This window comes from Elephas maximus, chromosome 17 (assembly GCF_024166365.1).
Source record: "Elephas maximus indicus isolate mEleMax1 chromosome 17, mEleMax1 primary haplotype, whole genome shotgun sequence".
Taxonomy (NCBI): domain Eukaryota; kingdom Metazoa; phylum Chordata; class Mammalia; order Proboscidea; family Elephantidae; genus Elephas; species Elephas maximus.
The window spans coordinates 54,825,949-54,850,843 of NC_064835.1; the positions used below are offsets into that span (position 1 = coordinate 54,825,949).

General features: G+C 39.7%; 1 protein-coding gene across 1 annotated transcript in view; it reads right to left on the reverse strand.

Moving 5' to 3' along the window:
* The window catches only part of CTNNA2 (catenin alpha 2), a 1,322,153-nt gene that overhangs the window by 370,426 nt on the left and 926,832 nt on the right, over positions 1–24,895 (reverse strand). The gene's annotated exons all lie outside the window — the stretch shown is intronic.

The window sequence follows — 24,895 nt, forward strand, 5'->3', positions numbered from 1 at the left end:
ACCTAATTAAATGGAGAGAAAGAAAATGTTCATAGAAAAGAGTCAGTTTTGGTAAGGTGTCAGTTCTCCCCCAATTGATCCATAGATTCAATGTGATTCCAATCAAAATCACAGCAGTTTTTTTTTTCTTTAATAGAAATTGACAATCTGATTCTAAATTCATATAGAAAAGATCTAGAAGAGTCAAGACTATCCTGAAGAAGAGTAAAGTTGGAAAACTTACACTATCAGATTTCAAAACCTACTGTAAAGCTATAATAATTAATACAGTGTGGTATTGGTATAAAGTTGGACAAAAAGGTCAACAGAACCAAGTAGAGTCCAGAAACTGACCTGTACACATATATAGGATCACTTTACTTTTAACATTGATGTCAATGCAATTGAATATGGAAAGAAAGGTCTTTTCAATAAATGGTCATAGCGTAACTGGAAGTTAAAAAAAATAATACACATGTTCAAGTCTAAAAAATATCACTTTGGTATCATTTTTTGTGATAGGACTAGAATGGGAATCCCAATTCAAAGAGGAAAGGAATGATGCAACATTTGCAAATGTTACAAAAGAAGTGGCAATAAGAAAATCAACTTTAGAGATGGCTTCTCCTAGCAGAGTCCTACTGACAATCTGTGAAGTTAGGTGTTTGATGACTCTACCTATATGAATCAAACGGATTGTGAATTTGCCCAAGGCTTTATTCTCAGTGCTTGAGCACAAAAATGGGTAGATTTGGACTAAAAGGATCTCATTGGCTCTGCTGTCTCCTGTATGCAGGTATCAAAAACCACATCTCCTGGTTCTACTTGGAGTTCGAGAAGGCAGAAGAACTGACTCTTTCATCTGTCAATTCAGCCCCAATTACAGAGGCATTTGCTTTGTGTCCAATTCCATAATAGGTAATATGGGTAATGTGAGGAATAAGGATATGAGTAAGATCTCTTGCCTTCTAGGGACTCTCAAAGACAGGGGGCAATATGAACATAAACACCAACTACAGATGGACTGTGAGACTGCTGAAATGTATTTAGAGAACAGCAAGCTATCTTCTTCCATCATCCTCTCCCATGCTCAACTCTTTCTTGCCAAAAATGAGTTACCCCAAATGCCTCCTTACAAGTCAACTTTTTTAAGTTGAACCTTTAGTGATCTGTGTTGATGAATGGGTAGATACCACAGATTAAGTAAATGAAAACAACTATGCTCTAACATAGCCATTACCTGACCTTTCACTTTGTCACAATCTGAGTACTTCCCAAGGGGTGCACGTGAGTTGTGGTTTGTGCTTGGATATGGGTGGTCAGCCTGCCTAAAGTGAACACTCCTAGCTAACTTTCATCACTCCCACCTTCAACTGATCTCAATTCAGTTATAAATATTAAATACCTTTTGTGACTTCTTGCTATGCTCCTATTTTTTTAAGGAGATTCAAAGAACCTTCTTGGATCATTTAATACTTCATACCAAAAAAGGTTTTTAAAACTGCCGTACGGAAATACCTGGCCTCTAGGCATTCTCAGCCTAGTTGAGAAAGACAAGAAAAATGCTCAGAAAGACATGGCATAATACATGGACTGGTAAGTGCTGAATGAGCGGTACCAACAGAAGTACTTTGGATTTCCTGGAAAGCTGAGATCAAAGATCCAGTAGCCTAAGAGGCTTCATTGATGATTTAGAATCCAGGGATATTTTAATTGGTCCCATTCCCACCTCCACCCCCATTCTGATCCTTTTCTCCCATGACATTCTTTCCTCCGTTCTCTCTCACTCTCAAGGTTCTCGAACCTTAGGGTCTTTTTCTCTTTATACTGTTCCCTGCTGCATCTCTATTACTAGAACAATGCCTGGTTCATCACAGGTGTAAAGCAAATGTTTGTCAAATATATGAATGATCTCAGAATGTCTGAGCTGGAAAGAACATTGGAGACCACTCATTTTACGAATGGAACCCAGAGAGGCTAAGAGATTGGCCCAGGTATACCTGGTGCCCTGTCTCCAGGTCTATCAATGTCTTCTCTATATCTCGCTGCCCCCTGTGTACACTCAAACCAAATACAGATTCCATTTTCTGCCCAGGAGTCACCTATGTACCAATGTGAGGCTAAATCCACGTACCTGGCTTTGGATTCTGCAGTGAGCCAACTCTTTTGATCAGTACCCAGTGGCCCAAGCTATTTTGGAGAAGAAAATCAAGCCCAGCAGGCTTGTTCCCTATCTTATTGCTCTGCAGGCTGCTTTGCAGAGAAAGAAAAGAAGCAAAGTGAAACAAAAGCCAAAAAGGGCCAGACTATTACATAATTGACATAACAGAGTTACTAAGGAGAAAGAGGGCTCCAGTGGAGGATAGTGATTATTTTGAAGAATGAAAGACATGGGCTAAAAAATGGAATCTTTGGGGGAAAAAAAAAGTAAATGACATGACCGTACAATTTACCCAGTATTACAGACCATCAAGACAAATATCCACTTTTCTTTTAGGTCACTTATTTTACCCACTGCACAGTAAAAATGTCCTGCCTAATTAGAAATGTCAGTTTAATGTTCTTTAAAATGAGAAATTTTTATAAGAGTTCAAAAAAAGAAAGAAAATATACTCAATGTAAAAGGAAAGAAAATGAGTCCATGATCATGCTTAAAGAAAACCTTTGCTGATGATAACTTAGGATATTGAGTTGCTGCAACTCAAGTGACAATGTTACTTGCCTGATATGATGATCACTAGAATATCAGTCAATCTTGTGTTTGATAACATGTAGCTGAAACCCAAGAAAGGGCAGCTTAAAAAGTATGATGTTTACTTTTCTCACAAAGCAAGAAGTTGTTCAGAAGACTATTCAGGGCTAGTATATCCGAGGGAGTCTCCTTCTTTACCGTCTTCAGAATGTGGCTCTTGTCTTTATCCTCACAAGGGAACTGCTGAGCCTCCAGACATTGTGTCCATATTCAAGGCAAGGAAGAGAAAAGGGAAATGCCAAGAGACCATGCTGGCTTTTTGTCAAGAAAACAATATCTCTCCCAGAAGTCTTTTGCTTACATTTCATTGGTTAAAACTATTGGCTATTCCTAGCAGCAAGAGAGTCTGGAAAGCCACTTTGACTTCAGCTGAGCACATTGCTGAACTCAGCTGATTCTATTAGTAAGGTCAAAAGAGAGAATATATATGGGGTAGACTTGGAATTATATTTCCTCATATATCTGTTACAATTATAAAGTTCATTGCCAAATGACCCTTAACTAGTAAAGAAGCTGGAATGTCTCTTAAGCCAAATAGCACTTGGCCCTTATCACATGTTAAATGAGCCATTACCGTGTCCACATCTGTGCCCTGGACACTAAGACATGGACAAATAAGAAATATCAACCTCCCACTAAATGCATTACTTGTCCACTGAGAAAACCATATGACTGCTTCCAACAGGGAAGACCCACTGAGCATTTAGATAACATAGAGAGCAGTCATCAAATCAATAGACATTGAGACACAGGCTGGTAAGTTAGAGATGTTTAGAGGTGAAAGAAACACCTGAGCCTCTCTGTCCACCTTTATGCTCAGTGTAGCAACACTTATCTCACCATCCTCTACCATATAAATAAAATCTTCCTATGATTTCCAGGGGCTAGCTTTTTACTAGCTAGCCCTCATTGCCCAGGGCGTGGCAATTGACCAGCAGCACTGGCATCCTCTCAGGTCCCAGCCCAGACCTTCTGAATGGTAATATGCTTTTTATGAAGGTCCCAGGAGATTCTCATGCACCTGAGTTTAAGAAACACTGATCTAGACCTTACCACTTCCTGAAAACAGCTCTGTTTATTACAAAAGATCCTCCAAAGGCTGAATTGGAATTATGTTTCTCTATAATTCTTCTCATGCCCAAGGCATGTCTTCTAATACTTGAACTACAGTGATTCTATCCTCTCCAAGGCTTCTCTTTTAACCCAACCCCAATATTCCTTATTCCATTTGCTCTCAAAACCCTCATAACACTAGTGGTTCTGTTTGTGTTTTGTTTCATCTTTCTCCCCTTAATATTCTGTACCCAGAAATCCACACAACACTCCAGATGCACAGTGCATAAGGCAGCCATGTGACTCAACTTCTAGCTATGTTCCCAGTGGGGGAGTTATTAAGTCCCAATGACACTGCACAAAAAGACTGTTCAAATCAAGCACCATAATCACATCCTCTTCCCTCCTCTCCACTATAACATACCCCAACCCTCACACACCCCCTCTTCCTCCTATATACACACATTCTTCTAGAATTCCATCCTTCGATATCCTCCAGTCATGGCATTTTTATTTCTGTCTATTCATTTCCTTCGATTAAGTGTTTTGGTAGGAATACTCCTGAAACTAGTTTGCTGCAACTGAAGCAACCCATTTGTCGAGGTAAGAAAAGAAAGTTCTGAAAGGGTCTCAAGTGTGCCGGTTAAGTGTTCCAACCAAACTCTCAGGGGCTACTCTAGAGAAGAAACTATACTCTTCCCAGCAGAAGCTCTGGTTCTCTCATTTACCCTCATTTATCTTATAAACCATCTCCTTCCTTTTCTAGTGTTGTAGTTACCTGTTGTTGTTGTGAAGTGCTGTCAAGTCAGTTCTGAATCATAGTGACCCTATGTACAACAGAATGAGACACTGCCCGGTCCTGCAGCATCCTCACAATTGTCGTTATGTTTGAGTAAGCCCATCGTTGCAGCCACTGTGTCAATTCATCTTGTTGAGGGTCTTCCTCATTTTCAATGACCCTCTACTTTACCAAGCATGATATCTTTCTCCAGGGACTGGTCTCTCTTGATAACATGTCCAAGGTACATTAGACAAAGTCTTGCCATATTTGCTTCCAAGGAGCACTCTGGTTATACTTCTTCCAAGACAGATTTGTTCCTTCTTCTGACAGTCTGTGGTTGTTATGCATTGAATTGTGCCCCCCCAAAATGATTCCCATCATTTTGTTATCTGATGTTGATTATCCTGTCTTATAAATTCTAACCACTCTATGGTGTTAATGAGGCAGGATTAGAGGCAGTTATGTTAATGAGGCAGGACTCAATCTGTAGGATTAGGTTGTATCTTGAGTCAACCTCTTTTGACATATAAAAGAGAGAATTGAGCAGCCAGGGATAGGGACCTCATGCCACCAAGAATGAAGAACCAGGAGGGAAGCACGTTCTTTGGACCTGAGGTCCCTGCATTGAGAAGTTCCTAGACAGGGGAAGATTGATGACAAGGATCTTCCCCAGACCTGACAGAGAGAGAAAGCCTTCCTCTGGAGTTGGCACCCTGAATTTGGACTTCTAGTCTCCTAGGTTGTGAGAGAATAAATTTCTCTTTGTTAAAGCCATCCACTTGTGATATTTCTGTTTAGCAGTACTAGATAAGTAAGACAATGCTATATTCAATATTCTTCACCAACACCGTAATTCAAAGGTATCAGTTCTGCTTTGGTCTTCCTTATTCATTGTCCAGTTTTTGCATGCACATGAGGTGACTGAAAATATCATGGCTTGGGTTCACCTCACAGTCATCAAAGTGACATTTTTGCTTTTCAATAATTTAAAGAGGTCTTTTGCAGCAAATTTGCCCAATGCAAGGCATTATTTGATTTCTTGACTGCTGCTTCCATAGGTGTTGATTGTGGATCCAAGTAAAAGGAAATCCTTTACAACTTCAATATTTCTCTGTTTATCATGCTGTTGCATATTGGTCCAATTGTGAGGATTTTTGTTTTCTTTATGTTGAGGTGTAATTCATACTGAAGGCTGTAGTCTTTAATCTTTGGAGTAAAGCTTAGTTACCTAGCGCTGCCACAACAAAAAATACCACAGACGGATAGCTTTAAAGAACAGGAATTTATTTTCCCACCGTTCATGAGGCTAGAAGCCTAAACTCGGGCCATGGTTCTAGGGGTAGGTCCTTCTTTATCTATTTTGGGTTCTAACAGCCAGCAATCCTTGAAGCTTCTGAACTTGTAGATGCATCTGCCTCCATCGTATGTCTTCCCCTTTCCCCTGTGGATGTCTTCGAGTCTATTCTAGTCTTTTTATAACTCAGAAGGCATTAGAGTTAGGACCCACACTACTCAGGTATGGCCACATTAACACAACAAAAGAAAACTCTATTTCTAAAAAAAAACAACAGGGTCATATTTATAGATACACAGGTTAGGATTACAACATTTTTTGGGGGGGGGCACAATTTAATCCATAACAGATGATATTAAGTTATCTCGTGTGATTTGATTCAGTGAACACCATATGTGGAATGAAATTCTTTCGTGTTTAAGCAATTTCTTAAATTAGGCTCTTTTGGAAGCTGTATTAACTCAAACCACTCAGATATATTTAGTGCCTTGCTGCTCCAGAGCACTAAATAATGCCACATTTTCAAAGTGTGATGCCATTACGATTTATAAAGCATTTTCACTTAGGTTATCTCATTCAATCTTCTCAGTAGCTCTGTGCAGTAAGTAGAAATGGTGCCTAATCCTTGTTTTGGAATGCTATGGATACCCCTGTTCTGAGATCATGTGGTAAATATGTTAGAGACAGAGATAAGTTATGAACATCTATGTCTTTTAACTACTTATTCAGAGTTATTCCTACTGTGACTTGAAGGAACAAAAACTTACAGAGCTACAATTAGGAGTACATATGATCTTCGATTGTGTTGCAGATATTTTTATTTAAATCCATTCAGTGCAACTAGGCATACACTAGGAAGGATATTAGCCTCCCTATTTGACAAGGAAAGACAACTGCACATTCATCACTACTAATTATGTCAAACAACCAGATAATTTCATTAATATAGAAAAGAATAGAAGTGGTTGGGTTGTTTTGTTCAGTCCAATATTTTTGTGGCCAACTTTTGTCCTTTACTGCTTGAAAATTAATTCCTGCTCACAAGTGCTTATTTTGCTATTTAGCAGGGACTTGAAAGCATAAAAAGGAGCTCTAGTGGCACAATGGTTAAAGCACTCAGCTGCTAATCAAAAAGTCATTTATTCTAACCCACCATCTGCTCCTTGGGATAAAGATGTGACACTCTGATTCCGTAAAGATTCATAGCCTTTGAAACTCTATGAGGCAGTTCTACTCTGTCTTATAGGGGTGCTATGAGTTGGAATTGACTCAATGGCACTGGGTTTGGTTTGGTTTTGGTTGAGAGTTTAATGGGAAATGCTAATGATTGATAAGGAAGATAACTCTGGGCCACAATGAGATGCTCTACGACTTGAACATTTTGGTGGAACAAGATTAACTAGCTTCCTTTGGAGAAGACATGCTGACATTTATACCTCTTCGAGATTTCCTGTAGTAGTTTTTATCTTCTCAAACACTGATACATGTACTGTCCTAACAGAAGTAATGGATCTGGTTCCCCAAAAGGACACATTCGTTGGAATCTCAAGAAATCTCAGCTCTAGGTTTGATATCAGTTATGGGAAATTATATTGGGGAAGCATAATGGTTAAGAAGTTAAAAATATCCCCATTGCCTAGTATTACATCCAACAACATCCACTAAAGTTACATTTGTCTTGCAATAAACTCAAAACAGCTTAATTAGATGAACCACATGGTTCTCCTGAGATTCTTTACAGTACTCATCAACTATCATTTCGAGAAATGGCATATTTCCATAACCTATTAAATAATAAATCATGCCAGTATCTACTAAACATGCAAAGTGATAAATTAATAGAGGATCTTTGGGGGACCAAGCAACCATCCCTTTTCAATTGTTATAAGAAAAGGCTCTACTAAAAAATCCCAGTGAAAGAATGTTTACTCTTGAAGGAGTGGCCTATTAAAACATTTACCTAAATGCACAATTAGAATTTAATTCAAGGAAACAAGACGCCAGGAATTACAAACACCAGACCCATTGCATGAATCAATGGCGAGGCTAGTTGGCATTCCAAAGAAGAAGTAGAGTTGAGTTTATATTAAGATGTGGAGCCTGAGCAGTGAATTATTTGGGCTCTTACAGATTACTTGGGAGGGCAGACTTCCGGCCAAGGTATTTTCAATGTTCATTACATGTCACTAGCCTCAAGCACATAAAATGGCTCACTCATAAGACTCAGCTTTCCAGGTAGGTTCAAGACATTGATTCGCCTGCCACACTTTTATTATGACTATAATGATCAGCCAGCAAAATTTATGCTTATCTCAGACTTGAATTATTCACATCAGAGAAATAACTTTAAAGTGACATTACTTGAAGGACCAACTTATTCCTGTAATACAGGATCCCTACCTAGAAACATTTGAAACACAGACCCTTTGATTTCAAAACTTTCCATTGTAACTGGAAGCATTTGACAAGCATCAGGGTTATGTTAAAGAACAGTTTCCCAGACATATAAAATGGAGTTTTCTTGGCCTGGACATCCATGACACCAACTGAAACCTAGGTTTGTTTCCATTTGTTGCAAATACCTGTCTTCCCCTAAACTGAAATTTATGCTCAGCCAATTTGAAACTGCCAAGCTTATATAATACACAGTTAATCTTATATAATTCAGTGCCTTAGTCCACATAAGGTAAAATACTTGGTCCCAACCAATCAAGTGTCAGCCTTGCTTTGCTTCTGCCCCTAATAAAAGCCACCCCTTCTCAATTTTCTTCGGAGCTCAAAGCCATGTCCGGTTAGGGTTCCTGCCCAATTCATGAATCCTGTGCTTGAATAAACTCACCACATTTTTATTAAAGGCTGAATTTTTCTTTTTTACAGTTCCAAGGTAGTATGGAAGGCAAACATGAAAGAGCAAAGACGGGGAATCCTGATGGAGAAGATTTCCCCGGAGCCCCACTAAACATAGTAAAGACCAGGAAAGAGTCAGAAGATGTAGACTTTCCTTGATTGTAAAATTGGGGTGCTAATGTGCTGAATGTTGATAAAATGACCAACTCAGTAGTTTCTAGGTCATTGTAAGTGTCCAATTAATACTAACATCAAAATGAGAAAGAAAAGGAATGAGAAAAGATAAAATAAAGCCAGGCTGGTAGACTAGGCTATTGAGTTTGGCCAGAGTGTCACATTGTTTTGAAGAAGGGAATTCAAAGCATACTCTTATACCAAGATTTTAGTTATTTCCAAAGTAGTGCAGCAACTCTCAAACATGAAATTAATGCCCCTCCACTTACCCCTCATGCATGTTAAAGCAAATTAAATTTCATGCCAAATCACCCAGGGAGTCAGCAAGCAGCACAATTTCAATCTCTAGGATTTAAGCTGATTGCTCTAAGAATATAATTCACCAATCGGGCAGCATTTGAGTCAAACGTGCCCATCTTTAATCATTTCTTCTGACAAGTTATTTTCCCAGGAATGTGGTCACTGTGAACTGTAGGCAGATTCATCTCAGGGAGGTGAGGGGAAAGCAACCCAGACATAGCAGACAGTCATAAACTGACCAGGTGAGGTCATGGAGCCTCTCCCCTGGCTACAGGCAAGCATTACATTTAGGCTATATTCACCTGACAGTAAAATGTTTCCTAGTTCAGGGAACATCCAGGCAGTAAAGAGTTCTCTTTGGGTTCCCATCTTCATCAGCTTTAGCCATATTTGCAACTGAATTGTTGGCGTGTGTGCTTCATTTGTAACCTGAATCCCAATTACTATAGCAGGAGGTGATTTCCTTGTATCCTGTGCTCAATAGTATTTATGTGAGTTGTCTAACAAAATGTATACCCCTAGCTGCTGGAGTTCCTCACAAGAAAGGATAATGATTAAACTCATGGATCTTTTCTTCAGTTTAGGCTTCAGGTCATATGAAGTGTTAGTTTAAATCCTACATTATGCTTTTTTTGGAGAGGTTTTCAGAAGCATTGCCATGTGAGAGTTTTCACTAAACTCAAGTCCCCTGTTTGGAAATGCAAAAGCCTTCCACTCAAACGTCTGGAAGACCTTTGCCATGCTTGAGACCTGCTAACAGAGCATCTCAAATTCCTATATTCAAGAATATAATCATTGAGATGTGATCGCTGGGTGATGTGGTAGGTGATTGTCTACCAAATTCAAGACAATGCCAGATGTTAAAATTGGTTCCGAGTGCTTTAATACATTCACATATGTAATTTCCATTAAAACCTTAAGGTGGAAAATATTCTTCACATTACGAATTGCTATAGGGAATGGATTCAGGGTTTGCTTGGAGGGTTGGTTCAGTGGAGAAATGGGGGACAGATATTTATATAATCAAGATAAGTTCTTTGCTGTTAAGTAGAATGGTGAATGTTGTATGTGCTTGTTGTTGTAATAATTGCCTGGCACTTAAACTTCACCCTTGATACATCTGTATGTATATATCATTATTTTCAGTAACTTAAAAAAATCTAAACTAGTCATAAGGGAAAACTATCTAAACAATAAAGGAACCCCAGTGATTCCTTTAGTTAATCGCTCAGCTGCTAACTGAAAGGTCGGCAGTTGGAACTCACCAGTTGCACCACGGGAGAAAGATGTGGCAGCCTGCTTCTATAAAGATTACAGCCTTGGGAACCCTTCAGGGCAGTTCTACTCTGTTCTATAGAGTCGCTATGAGTCAGAATTGTTATCAGCCGGGATAGATCCAATGGCAATGGGTTTATCTAAACAATGCTATAGTTTTAAAGAATCTATATTAGTTTTAATATAATGAATAAGAACGCTACAACATAATAAGCCTTAATGTTTGGTTCAGAAGTCTGCGGGAATGTCCCCATGGTTGTCGAATGGCTTGGGTAGTGCTACTGGTAGGGCCTTCAATAGGGCCAAGGATTCCAAACTTCCTGCAGAACTTGAATTGTCCTTCATACTGACAATTTACTCCACTCAAAATGTTAAATGTGCCTCTTCCTCAGAAGCACTGCTAGTTTGAGTGCCTTCTCTTACTCTGAAGTTGTATTTGAATCTAAATGATGTTGCTATACAATTGAAAACCCACTTATTCTCTACTATACTTTAAACACCATCCTAGCATTTACTGGTGTTGTTAATATCTTAGCATATATTTTGGAAATAGACAATGTAAAGATAAACTCCAATTTAGCCCCTGGGCTAATCATCACAATTTTGAATAAAGTTGAGAAAAAAACTTCTTAATTGAAAAAGATAATGGCAAAAAGTGGTGATTAATAACCAAAAATCCATTGCCATGGAGTCAATTCCAACTCATAGCAGCCCCATAGGACATGGTAGAACTGCCCCATAGAGTTTCTAAGAGCACCTGGTGGATTTGAACTACCGACCTTTAAACTGGCAGCTGTAGAACTTAACCACTATGCCACCAGGGTTTCCAATTAATAGCGGAAAAAAAAATGGGAGAAGAAATGAAAATGAGGGTGTGTAAGAATCTAGGGTTTGATCAAGATGACCAGTGAAGATGCAGTGAACTTGGCACTGGAAACTGAAAAAATAAAGGAAAATCGAAGAGGGCAATGGGAAGCAGAGGGAGGTGGGGAGCTGGGAAGAAATCTCTGCATCTCTGGATTTTTTATAACCATGGTGATTGAGAGGAGAAATGCTGATTAGAACATGGGAAAAGAACTCACCTACCAGAATCAACTATTTTTTTCTTTTCTAGGGGTTGAGCAAAGGTCCCTGGGTGGCATAGTCTGTATTCGCTCAATGATTACCATAAGGGTTGGCAGTTCAAACCCACCCAGAGCTACCTTAGAACAAAGGTCTGGCGATCTGCTTCCATTAAGATTGTTGTTGTTAGGTGCCGTCAAGTTGATTTTTGACTCAGACCAGCCCAATGTGACATAGTAAATTGCCTCACTGGGCTTTCTAGGCTGTAATCTTTATGAGAAGGAGCCCTGGTGGCAAAGTGGTTAAAGCACTCAGCTGCTAACTGAAAGGTCAGCTGTTGGAACCTACCAGCTGCTCCATGGGAGAAAGATGTGGCAGTCTGTTGTTTTTTGGTAATCTTAATGGGAGCATATTGCCAGGTCTTTTCTCCTGAAGACTGCTGGGTGGGTTCTAACTGCCATTTTTCAGTTAGCAGCCAAGTGCTTAACCTTTGTGCCACCAGAGCTCCTTTTTCAGTAAGATTAAGGCCAAGAAAACCCTATGGAGCAATTCTACTCTGACACATGGGATCACCATGAGTTGGAGTTGACTCAATGGCACTGTTTGTTTTTTGTTGTGTGTGTGTGCTTTTTGGGAGGGAGCGGGGGTCAGTATAAAGTTTAGAATCCTATTTGATGCCAGAAGACACCCATCCCCAACAAGGAAATGAATCAATAAAGCTGCCTACTTGCTAACAATCCCTGACTGTGGCACTGTAGAGACATATGCAACCATTGGGAGCAAACATGTTTTCAGCCCAAGGTCCTTCTCAGCAATACACAAATTCAGTCTCAGAAAAGAATTCAAAAAAAAAAAAAAACAGCCAGAAAAAAGAATCTGCTTTTTCAGACAGAGCAATTCCAGTCTTCATCAGGCAATGAGAACAGGCGGGGACCACAGATGGCATGTTCTGGAAGCTATCATTTAACAAAGTCGCTGCCTTACCAATTGATCCAAGTGCCTTTTACTGTTGGCTATGAAGTGGACACCAAAAATCCCAGCAAGTTAATCCATTTGTCCTTTACATTGTGCCATCTGCAGCTATATATAATCTGAAAGAGCCTTTTAGTATTTCCCATAGCAGCCCTATTTTCTTTCTTCCCGTAGGGCTTTCTTTTTTTCCTCTGTCCTTTCCCTCCATCTGAGCAGAAAGTAGCTTTTAGAGAAGTATCCACCTCTTGGAAATACTTCCAAGCTACTCTTCCCTGGACGTCTAACTGGTATCTCAAAGCCCTGAGCTACTCAACCACCCTCTATTTCCTTCATTTGTTTGTTGATTTTTCAACATTATTTTTAATCAGAACTACGGATATACAGTATCTCTACTCAGTGATGCTTAACCGAATGGTTTGCACAAAATGCTACAAAAAAAGGTTGCACAAAAATAAAATAAATCATTATCGCCTTTTTTTAAACATTGCTACTGACTATATACTGAAATCCTGGTAGTGTAGCAGTTAAGAGCTATGTCTGCTAACCAAAACATGGGCCGTTCAAATACACCAGATGTTCCTTGGAAACTCTATGCAGCAGTTCTACTCTGTCCTATAGGGTCGTTATGAGTAAGAATCTACGGCAATGGATTGGTTTACTCACTATATACAACTCCTTTTTTTTTTTTTAGTCTCATGTCAGGATAGAAAAGTATGAACATTATAAATCAGACAAAGTCCACTCAAATGACACATTCAAATACGGGCTTTTCCAGTGACTAGTTGTGGATTTTAGGCAGTTTTTTTTTTTTTTTTTTTTCCAAAACCTCAGCTCTCACTTCTCTAAGAGAGAGGAACAACTATGATATAGCATTTTGGGGAGGCTTAAATAACATAATTTTAGACTATCCATTTCCCCTTCAAAAGTGTATTTGAAAATGAGATCCAAATTAATCAAATCCTTTGAATATTCTTGAATAGCTCTAGGAACCAAACCTAGTCTGTCAATTTTCAAATAAGTAGATAAAAAAGATAATGTGGTAAATTAAATAGGTCACAAGTTACTGATTCTGAAGAGAATTAACCCACTGCCATCGATGTAAATAGATAAAATGCAGATAGAAACTTCTGGCTGGTAGAATGCCAGGTAACCAGAAGTCTGTTGTAAATATTATAAACTCTCAATTATCCATGGGTGCCAGAGATACATTCTGATTCTACTCTAAACCAGGGCTCTCAAACTCTGCTGCACATTACAATTACTTGGGGAGTTTTGACCAAACTGAACCCCAATGTCAATTAAACCAGGCACTCCAAGGTTAGGATCCAGATTCCAATTATGGTGATTCCAAAGCACAGCCATGTTTGAGAACAAGGGCTCCAACAAATCCCTCTCTAAAAAAATGTTAATGCACAAATGCATCACCTGAAGATCTTCTTAAACTAACTCAGTAAGTGTGAGGCAGGGTCCCAGAACCCACCTTCTGGAAAACCCCTATGGAATACTAATACTATTATCCTCAGACCACACTTAGAGTAAAAACCCGTTGCCATCGAGTCAACCCTGACTCATGATGAACCTGTACGTGTCAGAGTAGAACTGTGCTCCATAGGGTTTTTAACGGCTGATTTTTGGGAAGTAGATTGCCAGGCATTTCTTCTGAAGTGCCTCTGGACAAACTTGAACCAATAACCTTTCGGTTAGCAGCCAAGCATGTTAACCATTTGTACCACCCATCTCTAAATCCAAACAGCATCAACTGCTTCCACGGATTGTCAGACATAAGTAATTACTTTTTCCTATGATACAATGAAGCTCAGAGAACACACGCTTATGTTACTCCTAGACATCCCTCTCCCCCCAAACAATAATACCATGAAAAAATGGCAAGAATCTGAAGCCTATTATGAATTTCAATGTCAAATGTAAGTGAATTAGGTTGGACTTCTCATGTGACTTCCACCTTCCATGGAGTTGATATTCGCAGGTACATAGATGGAACTTAAGCACTCCATCTGCTAAGGCACCCCAGAGCAACTTCCCTTAGAAATCAGTAAACTTGTCTCAGGGCTTCAGTTGGAATTCCAGATAGTATAATATGGGGAAATGAGCAGGTATTTACATGAAGAAACAAATCCAACTTAGATTCAACTCATCGCATGTCATGTATCTCCTAAGCAAACAACATCTATGATTTTGAGACCATTTTCAGTAGAAGGTGCCAGCACAGTAGAGGGCAGAGTGCTGACTCAGCCACTGCAGGGTTCACTGATTGCTTTATAGCACTGGGCTTGGTTTATCTCTAGCAGGAAATACGAGCCCGCCGATAGCAAAGACTATTTACTGTATCTGCTTCTCTGCAGCCTTTAATCAAGCCAGGATTCCAGCTTGTAAGTCCAGATCTTCAAATCCTTCTAAAGGAAACATAAAAAAAAAAAACATCGTCACCCATAAATCTTTAATTCACAGAAGTCTTTTCCCTTAGGAAGCGCTGAAGGCAAGGATCTGCTACCTTAGAACTTCTCAGAAACAAATGTGCCATTTTGTTCAATCTGTGAGGGCACCTACTTCAGGAATGACAGCAGAACATTAAAAGGAAAAGGCAGGAAATAAAATTATTTCATTCTTGGCCCTTTTCACAAACCTCCTCCCAAACATGATCTTCAGGTACTGTCCAGGCACTGAAGGCATACCAGTGAATGCAAGAGACAAATATTCCTATCCCTTAGAAGCTTCCATTCCTCTGGAAGATACAAACAATAAAGTAATTAAAATAGATAGCATGCTAGATGGAGATTAGTGCTATGGAGAAAAATAAAGTGGAAAAGAGGAACAGAGAATACTAAGGGTTTGGAGAAGGAGTTTAAAATAGCATGGTCATGGAAGGTAGGAGTCATTTCAACAAAGACTGAAGGGGTTAGAGGAACAAGTGATGAGTATATGTGGGCAAGAGTTTCTCAGACAGAGGGAATTACCTACATAGAAGGCCCTGAGGCAAGAGCACACCTGGCATGTTCGAAGAATGCCTAGGAGGCCAGCGTGCCTGGAGCTGATTGAGGAGAGAGAACGGTAATATGAGAGAAGTAAGGAAGGGGGGACAAAGGTGTGGCAGCTCTAGGTATTATAATGATTTGGGCTTTTGTTGTAGAGGAGATGGAAAATCCTGGAGAGTTTTGACAAGAGGAGTGACTCTTTCTGACTTCCATTTTCTAAGGATCAGTCTGGCTATATGTTAAGAGTAGACTTGGAGAGAGGGTGGCGAAGACAGAAGCGAGGAGAGTCATTAGAAGGGCTTTGTAAAAATTCAGAGGAGAAGTGATGGAGACCTGGTAGTGTTGGAAGCTGCTGTGTAGCCATGTGCTCACTGACTAGATGTACACGTGAGAGAAAGAGAGGACTCCACGATTTTGGGAATAAAGAACCAGAGGATGTTGTTACCTTTGTCAGAGATGAGAAAACCTGTGGGAAGAGTAAGGAGGGAGGGCTAAGCAAAATTTCAGTCTTAGAAGTGTTAAGTTTGAGACACCTATAAAATGTCCAAGTGTTCATGTTCAGTGGGTCTGGAATTTAGGAGGGGAGATTTGAGCTGAAAAAATATATATATGGCAGTCAACAGCATAAAGCTGATACTTAAGGCCTGACCCTGGATAAGATTACTGAAGGCATGGGCATAAATGTAAAAAAAGGTCCCAAGACTGAGGCCTGGAGCCATCCAGAGTTACAAGACCATGGAGATGAGGAGGATTCAACAAACAAATTGAAAAGAAGTGTCAGTGGAGTGGAAGAAAACCAGGAGCAAGTGGAATCCTGGAAGCCCAGGGAAGAAAGTTTCAAGTAGAAAATGATAAACTGTGTGCAAACCATCAAAAGCAAGAGGAGGACAGAGAGCCATCACTGGATTCAGGAATACGGTGGTTGTTGGTGACCTTGACAAGAATGGGCAAGTGCAAGTGATGGAAGCTTGATTGAAGAGGTTTTAAGAAAGAATGAGGAGGGAAAAGGGAAACAAAACAAACACAAAAACAAGATGGAGAGAGTTCCTCCTTTGAAGATAGATAGATGATAGATTAGACAGATAGATTAGATAGATAGACAGATATAGATACATACATACGTATGTATGTGTATACAGGTATGCTTTGCTTAACATCTGACCATACACACCTCCATGGTCCCATAAGGTTTTCTTTTTTAAAGGGAAAGCAGCAGGGCTCCAGCAGTAACCATGGTGCCTCCCCCTCTGCCTCCTCCTCTCCTTCTCCTGGCTTCATTCATCAGCCCAGCAGCCATGCAGCCTTTCACTCTCCACGCAGGACAGAGACTGTCTCTGCTCTCCGGGCTTTCGCCACAGGTGCTGGTGGTATTGGCCAGGCTCAGGCCCTTGGGCAGGCTCCCTGCTCCTAGGGCAGCAGTGGCTGCATATGATCAGGAAGCCACCACACCAACAGGACAGTGGCAGCCAGGACTGCCACTGCCAGCAATGCTTTAAGCCTGGACTTGCACAAAGCCACAATCTGGCTGCCAGCGCATACCCCACCCCACCCAGCCACACATCTGGCAGGGCTGGCCTCCTGTGGATACAGCTATTGGGCTCTGTCCAGTGGGTTCCCATAAGATTTTAATAGAATAGTCTCTACAAGGATTTAACTACAAATTGTGTGAGGACTGCCTATATATAATATGGTGTTCACACAACACCCAACTTGCACAACGTCCAATTTCACAAAAGATATGGTAGACATTAAATGATGCCTTTTTTTTAATCTGTGTGTGTGTGTATATATGTGTTTTTTTAATCTGTGTGTGTGTGTATATATATATATATATATATATATATATATATATATTAGGTGCTCCAGCTTGTTCCAACTCATAGCGACCCTATGTGACAGAGTAGAACTGTCCCATAGGGTTTCCAAGGAGTGGCTGGTGGATTTGAACCCCTGACCTTTTAGTTTCCAGCCAAGCTCTTAACCACTAGCCACCAGGGTTCCATATATATATATTTTAGATAATATTTGTGTGCTGATGGAAATAATCCACGGATAATATAGTTTTGACTTCTTAGCAGACCTTCCTCATTTTTCTTTCTGATTTCTTGACTGATTTATTTTTAGCTAAAGTACCAATTACTACAAAACAATCATCTCTGCCTATATTTTTAGTAGTTCATTTTGTTGGTTCAGAAGAAATTAGTGAACATTGTAAAGTTGCTTATGCCTTTTATCTTCCATCTGCAGACTGAGATGATCTAAGAAATGGTAACACCGTTCATTTCTTGACAATCCATAAAAACAACATTCTGGAGGCAAGTATCACAATATCAGGGGTTGATCAAATTTCCCAGTGATATAATCATTTTCATTATTTTTTCTCCAAAATTAGAACATTTGGGATTTTTAATTTGGGTCTTTATTAAAAACTACCAATTATAAAGTGGCAAGGTCAATTGAAGGTACATACGCAAACTTTAATATCATGAATGACATTAAGAGAACATCTATTCTTGCCTCATTCCAATGGATACCTTTAATGAAAAGTATAAATTCAGCTGGGCAAAAAGAGTATAAAAATATAAATCTGAGGACTTGACTTTATAAATTTAGTAAATAGAATTTATTGCATGTGTTTCTTAAGACATTAAAAAAGTACACAAAAACAAAAAACATAGCACCCTGCTTTTTTTTTTTTAATTTGAAATGTTTTACAGAAGGAAAAGTTAAGGAAATATTAGGGGTCTGCTGATTATTACAGATGCAATAAATATTTTGATTTGCCTAAAATTAAACTATTTATAAATTGGGGGGGGCAACAAAAAATTCTTCAGTTAAAATTTATCATTGTATTTTGGCTGTTAAGTTCAGGAACACCATGGCTGTTCGGTCTCTGGCTAAGCCAACTTGGCAACCCTGTTAACTCTAACAGCAGCAAGTGTTGCTTATTACAAGTAGAGCTGACTTCAAGTTCCAGTTCACCAAGTTCAACAGTGGGCAAAAGAGAATCGCAATGCTTGGAAACTCAATTCTAGATGTACCTATCTATTGTTTGGATGGCCCACCTCCAGGAGGCACCATTTATTGAGATGTAATTTGTTGTTGTTAGGTGTTGTCAAGTCAGTTCCTACTCACAGGGACCCTATGTACAACAGAACGAAACACTGCCTGGTCCTGTGCCACCTCACAATCGTTGTTATGCTTGAGTCCCCTGTTGCAGCCACTGTGTCAAGTCCATCTCCCTGAGGGTCTTTCTCTTTTTTGCTGACTCTCTACTTTACCAAGCATAATGTCCTTTTCCAGGGACCGATCCCTCCTGCCAACCTGTCCAAAGTATATGAGAGGAAGTCTCACCATCCTTGCTTCTAAGGAGCATTCTGGCTGTACTTCTTCCAAGACAAATTTGTTCATTCCTCTGGCAGACCATGGAATATTCAATATTCTTCGCCAATGCCATAATTCAAAGGTACCAATTCTTCAGTCTTCCTTATTCACCGTCCAGCTTTTGCTTGCATTTGAGGTGACTGAAAACACTCTGGCTTGGGTCAGGTGCATCTTAGTCCTGAAAGTGACAGCTTTGCTTTTGAATACTTGAAAGAGGTCTTCTGCAGCAGATTTGCCCAATGCAATGCATCGTTTGAGTTCTTGACTGCTGCTTCCATAGGTGTTGACTGTGGATCCAAGTAAAATGAAATCCTTGACAACTTCATTATTTTCTCTGTTTATCGTGATGTTGCATACCATAAAATTCACTCATTTAAAGTACACGATTCAGTGGTTTTCAGACTGTACAAAGATCATCACAATGTAAGTTTAGAACACTTCTATCACCGTACCTATTAAGCCTGGGCGGTGCAAACAGTCCATGTGCTTGGCTGCTGTCTGAAAGGTTGGAGGTTTGTGTTTATCCAGAGGTGCCTCAGAAGAGAGGCCGGGTGATGTACTCCCAAAATATCAGCTATTGAAAACCCTGTGGAGCAACCGTTCTACTCTGACACACGTGGGGTCACCATGAGTCCTAATCAACTCAGTGGCAACTTGTTTTACCCATTAAGCAGTCATTCTCCATCTCCACACTCCCCCAGCCCTAAAACCAAAACCTATTGCCATCAAGTTGATTCCAACTCATAGTGACCCTACAGGACAGAGTAGAACTGCCCCATAGGGTTTCCAAGGAGTGGATCGTGGATTCAAACTGCTGACATTTTGGTTAGCAGCCAAATTCTTACCCCGTGCACTGCCAGGCCCCAAGCCCTAGGGAACTACAGTTCTACCTTCTGTTCATATGGATTTGGTTATTCTGTATATTCCATTGTCATTCTGTATATCTTTTGTGTCTTCCTTCTTTCACTTAGCACAATGTTTTCAATGTCCACCCATGTTGTAGAATGCATCAGTACTTCATTCCTTTTTTAGTACTAAATAATATTCTATTTATGTAGACACATTGTTTATCCCTTCATCTGTTAATGGACATTTTGATTGTTTTCATTTTTTTTTTATATTATGAATACTGTTGCTATGAACATTTGTGTACAGGTTTTTATGTGGATATATGTTTTATATTCTCTTGAGTATAGACCTGGCGTGGAATTACTGGATCATTTGGTAACACTATGTTTCACAAATGGAAGAACTATCACAGTGTTATCCAAAGTGGCTGTACCATTTTACATTCCCATGAGCAAAGAAGTAGGGCTCCATTTTCTCCACACTTTTATCAGCACTTGTTACAGTCTGTCTTTGCTATTTTAGCCAACCTAGTGAATGTGAGAAGGAGTGCTGGTGGTCCAGTGGTTAAGTGCTCAGCTGCTAACTGAAAGGGTTGGCAGTTCAAACCCACCAGCCATTCTGTAGGAAAAAGCTGTGGCAGTCAGCTTCTGTAAAGATTTATAGCCTTGGAAATGCTTTGAAGCAGTTCTACTCTGTCCTATAGGGTCACTATGAGTAGGAATCCACTGGATGGCAATGGGTTTTGTTTTGGTTTTTGGTTTAGTGAATGTGAAATAGCATCTCATTGTAATTTTGACTTGGAATTCCCATAATGACTAATGATGTTGAGCCTCTTTTCCTGTGTTTATTGGCCATTTGAATATCTTCTTTGGGAAAATATCTATAAAAATCTGTCCATTTTTTAATTGATTTCTATGACTTTTTATCATTTGGTTGTAAGAATTCCTTCTACACTCTGGATACAAGTTCCTTATCAGTTATATAGTTTACAATTATTTTTTCCCATTCCATGGGCTCTTTTCACATTCTTGACATCATTTGCACTACAAAAGTTTTTAATTTTAATGTTTTTTTTTTTCTTTTGTCACATAGGTTTTTGGTGTCATATCTAAGAAACCATTTCCTAACCCAAGGTAACAAAGATTTAGCACTATCTTTTCCTCCAAGAGTTTTATGCATTTAGCTCCATTTTGAGTTAATTTTTATGTATGGTGTGAGGTGGAGATCTGTTGATTGTTTTTAAAATATATCATTTGCTTCTAAATCAGTGTTAACAAATAGTCAAATATATGTAAGCAAGATCAATCAAATAAGCCAGTCTGATGTCCTGTACCAAGGAAAGAATGAAACGCTAGGTTTGAGATCAGGAAACCGAGTTGCGGTCCCCCATTGCATAGTTAAAGGGCTATATGTCACCTTGGTACTAGCCTTGTTGGTTGTCTTTTTGAATCCACCAAGCGCTCCTTGGAAACTCTATGGGGCAGTACCACTCTGTCCTATAGGGTTGCTATGAGTCAGAATCGATTCGACGGCACTGGGTTTTTGGGTTAATATGGGAAGATATTCAGTTTTCTTTTCTCCAGTGTGGAATTATAAAGATAATAGAAAATTATGAATATGAAAGTCTTTTGAAATGTAACCAGAATATGAAGGTATTCACAACAATCAGAATTTTGCCAAAGGTCTCTCCTAAGGTCATGTAATTGCAGATAACAAAAGGCCACTAGAGAACTCACTTGGAGTTGCCACTTGCCTGATCCTTCTCTACATTGCCCAGTCAGGTGAGCAAGGTCAAGAAGTTCTAGTCCTAGGAGACGCTGATAGGGAACCAGGCTTGGGGTCCATTGGTTGTATTGACCTAATCATAAGCCTGTTTTGTGGACTGCAGCTATTATCCATGTTCATAAAGTACCTTACAAATACTGATGAGAGTAGCCCGACTTGAAATGATAAAGTTTGTATGGAACAGAATAAATCTTGTCTGTCTAAAGAAGAAGAAAAAAATACTAAAAAAAAATGTTATTTTCACTTCAATGACATGTGTATTTGATTAAAAAACATCATGCACTTTGTAAGCACAATAGCCAACATAATAAGGAAGCTACATGAATAACTTGGTGGTGTCCCAATGTAAAGGAGTCATCTTAAATTAATAATGTCTTGGAAATCAACTTCCCAAGGACACAAAGGCTTTACTGTGGAGCATGCTGATAGGAAACATGAAGATCAAACATTTTTAGTGTTGTTCTGAATCAAACAATCTCTCAGTATGCAAATCTTACCTGGTCTAATTGCTACCTTAGAGCCCTTGGTTGTACATGGCCCTACTCCTTCCTGAATGGCTTGTTTCTTATACTTTTCTGTCATGTCTTTATCAAGATGGTGAACTCCTTGAAAATAGGGTCTAGTAATGGCCTAGCCCATGGCAGCTATTTAATCAGTAGAGCTGAACTAGTTCAAGAAGCAGGTAAAAAATCTAACTCATTGGACATCACATCAGTTATGAAGGGAAATATGCAACTTATTTTGGTAGGAAGCGGAGGCTTCTAAATTCACACGGAGCAAATATTTCCAGTTTTCTCTACAGAGGGCGGACAAGATTTGCCAAGATATTCACATCATCTTACATAGAATACATTTGCAGAGTTGAGTTATGGTATATTTTCTTCTTTTATGGTTGAGCCTGGAAAGACTGCCCCTTACCCCAAAACTCTCTCCAAAAAAAACCCAAGTAGTCTATCTGCTAAAACCTGTGGTAGAGGTCTCAATAACACTCACTCTAGCCAAATGCCATAACCCACCTAGTTGCAACATGAAGTTTCTAAATTATGGCTTGGGAATGACTATGCGGTGATACAACAATTCCTTGGGTTTGGAAAACGGAGTTCATTAGTGAGACCCATTTGATGTGTATGATACACACACACACAGATTCACACGTACACTTACATATGCACATGTTGTATTATTAGTGAAAGTCTTTTGCTTGTGTTAGATATGAAAACACCTACCAAATGTCAGTCTCAGCAATCCCTGAACACACCCCTCCATGGAGATTCATCTTTTCAGCTACTGCCCAATAAAGAACAAATGCCATTCATTGTGCCTTTCTAGTATAAAGAACAGTGAAGTAGACTCATCAGAAATACACTAAAAATAGCCAGCTCTGATTGTAATCAAGAATGTGCATTCTTATTCATCTTAACATTTGGTTCCATTTAAAAAAATTTTTTTCCTTTGCTGTTCTTATGCCTTTCAACCCTGGTCTATCCAAAAGCTATTGAATCCCCCTATCCTGCATGGTGATCTGAATTCTAACAACAGGCTCAGCTCTCTCAAATCATTAGGTACACCACCAGGCTTGCAGTAAGTTGGCTCCACTCACTTTCTTCTGTTTGATAATCACTTAGAGTTTTTATTAGGGCATTTGGGCCAGCTCTGGCAAAACAGAGTCTAGTATCCAAAGCAGTCAATGGTGGATGGCACTCTCTCCAGTTGACCAGGCCCATATGCCAAGAGACAAGGCCTAAATACGTGCTTTTTAAATACAGGGTCAGCATGGATGAAACCTCACCCAACACAAGAACCACCCTTTTCCTATGATGATTCCATGGCCAACAGCTTGGTTTTATTTGCACTGCTCTCCTCTCCCATTCCTCATTTGGACCATCTGCCTTGGCTGAAGGCCCAGCTTTTTCTGAAACCTTCTGTTTTCTCTAAGATGATCTTCTGGAGCTCCCACAGAAAGATTTCCAGAATATTCCTCTTTCCACTATTTCTCCTTTCCCCTTCTTTGCTTGAAAAGCAGGCCATTGCCTTTCTAATTTTACTACCGCTCATAAAATGGAGCTCTAGGAAGCCAGCCGGGGAGCAGGGCTTTGCTGCCATGGCCTTGCTACTGTCCTTTGATCTGACCAAGAGACCTCCCGTTCTGAGATTAATTTAGTTACCGGAAGGGCTACATCCAGTTCCCTCATTATTTATCTCTGGATTTTTACATGAGGATTGGCAGTGAGTGTGCTTCAAGTTTCACCCAGCTGTTGGTGCATGGTGTTCCCCAGTGACAGTCCTTTATGCCTGGAAACAGCATTGAACAGGTCCCTACCCACAGTTTCAGTCACTAAAAGTTTCCCACTGCTCTTTTTCTCCTTTGTACAACCAGAAGGTATGTGTGTGTGTACACAGTGTGGGAAGGGAGAAGGTGAAGGGAGTGTGGAGTATTGTTCTTTAGCATCCGTCTCTCAGAACTACTCCTAGCCTTTCTGATTTGTTTGCACAGGGGATAAAATGTAGTCCAACAAAGCAGTTCTTCAACAGAAGCAAAAGAAGCCATGACGGGGGGGTGGGGGAGGGTGCCCCTTTCCTTTAGGCCAGCTCCCAACCTAGCTGGAAATTTCCAGGTAATTTGTCTTTTTGAGATGCAGAGCGTGGGAGTTGGGGAGAAGGAAGGGCGCAAATATGCACTGAGCTGGGAACCAAGCTAAATTTTCTAAAAGGCTCTCTGACCTTCGTGTCTTCAGTTTGAATATCTCCACTCTCCCCTCTTCAGCTCCAGTCCATTTCTTTGACTTCATGACTTCACCTCTGGTGAATTAAAAATTGTATAAAGCCTCCTCTTAGCAACTACTTGAACATGACATCTTACAAAACCTGCTTTTAAAACTACCGCTTGATGTTACACAAATGTTTCCCGTGGAAATGTTTTCTAAATGAGCAAGTACATCTTCTCAAGCAAACGATTTAAGCATGTTGATTTAAGCAAAGTGTAGCATGTTTTCAGTTCTTTAAAATGGAAAGAGCAAAGCACCATAGGGGTTTGGGATACATGGGTGTATCCATTTGTCAAAGTTCATATCCATTTCACTGTTATAAATTTTACTCCCCCCCAAAAAAAATAAAAGCACAATAAACAAATACCTAACTCTAGATAATAATATGCATGATGAAGTATTTGGGGGTGAAGTGTATTGAAGTTTGCAACTTTCTTTGAAATGCTTTGAAAAAGAATATGGACAAATATAAAATATAGGAAAAACATTAATTGGAAAATCGAGGTGGTGGGTATATGGATGTTCACTGTACAGTTTCTTCAACTTTTCTTTGTTAAATTTTTTTCATCATAAATTGTTGAGGGGAGGGCACAGACCTCGTTGAGGAGAAGAGGGTCCAATTCCCAGTGT